General features: G+C 40.4%; 1 protein-coding gene across 1 annotated transcript in view; it reads right to left on the bottom strand.

The window, feature by feature from the left end:
- The window catches only part of RANBP3L (RAN binding protein 3-like), a 56,620-nt gene extending 53,835 nt beyond the window's left edge, over positions 1 to 2,785 (bottom strand). The window contains exons 1-3 of the mRNA XM_009329456.1: positions 2,759 to 2,785; positions 2,084 to 2,161; positions 555 to 629 (exon numbers count right to left, since the gene is read on the bottom strand). The gene's annotated coding sequence lies outside the window, so the exon portion shown is untranslated. The remainder of the gene's footprint in view (positions 1 to 554; positions 630 to 2,083; positions 2,162 to 2,758) is intronic.
- Between the last annotated feature and the right edge of the window lie 553 nt (positions 2,786 to 3,338).

Raw genomic sequence — 3,338 nt, 5'->3', positions numbered from 1 at the left:
ACAACGTTGTGGCCTCTTAAGATTGTTTAGAAATCCTTTATGCCAAGGTCTGTCAAGGACCTGTCTCTGGTAAGAGACACAGACTAAGATTTAAGACCACTCTATCGTTCCCATTGGTGGTAAGTGGGAGAATGTTCCCAGGGTCACTGGTTGGGTGGAAGACAGGCTCCTAGGATAGAGAATGATATTCCTAGAGGAACCATCACCATTAAACTGCAAGCAAACTAATTCATGTAATTACTTTAACTCCATTCTGTTTTTTCAAGTATAATTTGTACCACACTGTGTAAATGCCTATTTGCAAATTATTCAAAGATTCCTCCCCAGCACTGCATGCTTCGCTAACAACAAATGCAAAAACATTTCTTCTATTGAACTGCCAGTCCTCCTCCTCAAACATCTCTTTCTCCCGTCCAAATACCAGCATAGTCCAATGCACTCCAGCTTTGTCCTGCAGAAAGAGCATTTCTGTACACCTCTTCATTTTAGCTAATACCTGCTTTTCTACATAAATATTTATTGGTTTTGTTGCTTTCTTTTTTATTTTTAATTACCTGGCTGGGAGGGAGGGAAGGTAGGAAGGATGGTAAAGGAAGACAATCTCCCTCTTTTCTGAGCGAGAGCTGTATCTGAAAGAGTAAGAGACTGAAATTATCATTTGTTTGGAGAAAAAAAAAGATTAATTTTAAGATTAGCCAATTTGATGTCATGTCTTCATTGGCAGTAGAATAAATTATTATCTGCTAACTACCAGCTTTCTGAAGTAGACTGTTAGGTTTATGCCTATACTGCTGAATTGCAGAGGTCTCTGAGGCCAAGTGGCACACCTGGCTCAGGCACACTGCTTACGGCTAGTCATAGAATCATAGAATCATAGAATCATTAAGGTTGGAAGAGACCTCCAAGATCATCGAGTCCAACCGTCAACCCAACACCACCATGCCCACTAAACCATGTCCCTAAGCGCCGCATCTACACATCTTTTAAATACTTCCAGGGATGGTGACTCAACCACTTCCCTGGGCAGCCTGTTCCAATGTTTAACCACTCTTTCAGTAAAGAAATTTTTCCTTACATCCAATCTAAACCTCCCCTGGCGCAACTTGAGGCCATTTCCTCTCGTCCTTTCGCCAGTTACTTGGGAGAAGAGACCGACACCCACCTCGCTACAACCTCCTTTCAGGTAGTTGTAGAGAGCAATGAGGTCTCCCCTCAGCCTCCTTTTCTCCAGGCTAAACAACCCCAGCTCCCTCAGCCGCTCCTCATAAGACTTGTTCTCCAGACCCCTCACTGGGTCTGTCCACTCTGTAACAGTTCTGCCTTGGAGACCACCAGTTGGAGAGGTTCAAAACAGAACCAGGGAGTAAGCTGTAGGCATACCCTAAAATTTCTACTGTATCTATGATTTTCTGTGTATGATCTCAGTATAATTTTCAGAGTAAACCAAACTTAGCTTATCTTAAACCCTCTTAGCTACATTCAGGTGTGTCACAGGACTAGATAAAAAAACCCCATAGTGTATACATACTAATGCCTGAATTCAGAAGTAACTTTCTGGTCCCACCCGTATGTTAAATAAACACTGTAAAAACCAGATCAGTCCTTCTGCACAGTAGCCTCAGTGACTTGCATGCATTTCCCATGGGAGCAATACACAGTCCTTAAAAGGTCTTCCAGGTCAGCTGTTGGCGGGACAGTAGGAGGGCCCCTTCTGGAAACTGCTTTACATTTTCAGGGATTGCCCAGGCAACGCTGATCTCTTCCACAAACCAGAGAATCACATTCCTTTCCAGCCCTCCTCCTCCCTTGACTGTGTGAGCAATTCAAGGAAATTATATGAAATATACAGATTTTTCACTGCTTTATGTAATATTATGTAAGTATGGAAAATTAATATATTTTTACTTAAAAAGGGATTTATTGGAAATTACCAGCAAGTTTGTATCAATGTTTAAGTTTTCATGACTTGCAGCATTTCTATAGTGCAGAAACTTTTCTTAGACAGGAAAATTCTTTCTCTTCTTTACCAGATGAGAATACAGAACTATAGTAATTAAAACATGACCAGAGCTAAACGGCATACCTGTGTTAGATTGAGAGTCAGACTTCTGGGAAGTAAAGGATGATGATCTTGCACGCTTTCTGGAACAACTAACGCAATCTAGAGAAAAGTAAGTATGTTCTGCAGAGACAGACTGGCAGGAGATTTCAGCACAATGCTATGATATGGAATTAAAACCTGAACACAATAAATTCTAGGAATGACTTACAGGAACAGCTTTAAGGCAGTACCTAAGAGCACGAGGGCTTTGGAATCTCAGTCACAAAGCCCTGGGAGTCTTCTTTATTTCTACTACGTTCAGGGAACCTAAATCAAGCAGTTAGAACCAGTTCAGAGCCCACAGGCGCAGAAGACATTAAGAATGAGAAGTTACATTATAATGTAGCCTAAGCAAATTGAAAGGGGTTGCTAGGAGCTCATACAGCTGATGAATATACTTGGCCACTTTTCAGGGCTTCTGGAGTTTGGCTTTCCAGTAAATATGAGAGATAAGATGGAAGAAGTCTTGAGGTAAGACAGGGACATATATATTAGAACATAGTAGGTGGTTCTACAACACACATAGTCTTAGTCTGCTAACAGGGATTTGTCCCTGCTCATACAAAGTAAGGGTCCAAACACTATTTTCACAGGCAACAGTGAGACCTATGAATAACCCAGCATATTATTATACTTTTTCAATGAGATGGTTATTACCGTTTTCAGCTTTGCAAACTGGGTCTTCTGCAGGCCGCTGGAAAAAAAATATAAGCGTGGAAAGGTCAAGGAGAATAGAACAGCCATTTTCTAGACCAGGACACAAAGTATATCAATCCAGCATATATGCATTAAAAGCCATCTTGCTTCCAGTTTCTACTTTTCCTTGTTCTATTTTGAGACCGTTTATTACAAGTCTTAACCTGGGCTAAAATCTTTTATTACTGCTAGGATCATTGTCTATAGAATCCTCATTTCTCAGCGTTTTTTATCAAATAAGGGGAAAAAAAAAAAAAACTTTTTACCTTCAAAGGACGGTCCTTCTTTTCAAAAACAAATGTTGGCTGGGCAAGCACTGATCTCTCTGGAAAAGAAAAGAGATCATTTTTATTAACAATTCTGTAATAGCACTTCTCAACCACAGTTCTCAAAGTGCTGTGCAATAACAAAAAGGACTTCATCCTTTTGTTACAAAGGAGAAGAATATAGAGCTGCTGTGATGTACAGCACAGTTCGTAAATAAAAAAAAAAGCTAGTCCACAAATCCCAGTGTGAGTTTTGCCTAACTAGATGCCACAGG

This window comes from Pygoscelis adeliae, unplaced genomic scaffold (genome assembly GCF_000699105.1).
Source record: "Pygoscelis adeliae isolate BGI_AS28 unplaced genomic scaffold, ASM69910v1 Scaffold47, whole genome shotgun sequence".
Classification (NCBI taxonomy): domain Eukaryota; kingdom Metazoa; phylum Chordata; class Aves; order Sphenisciformes; family Spheniscidae; genus Pygoscelis; species Pygoscelis adeliae.
This window is presented reverse-complemented; position numbering and strand designations above follow the sequence as displayed.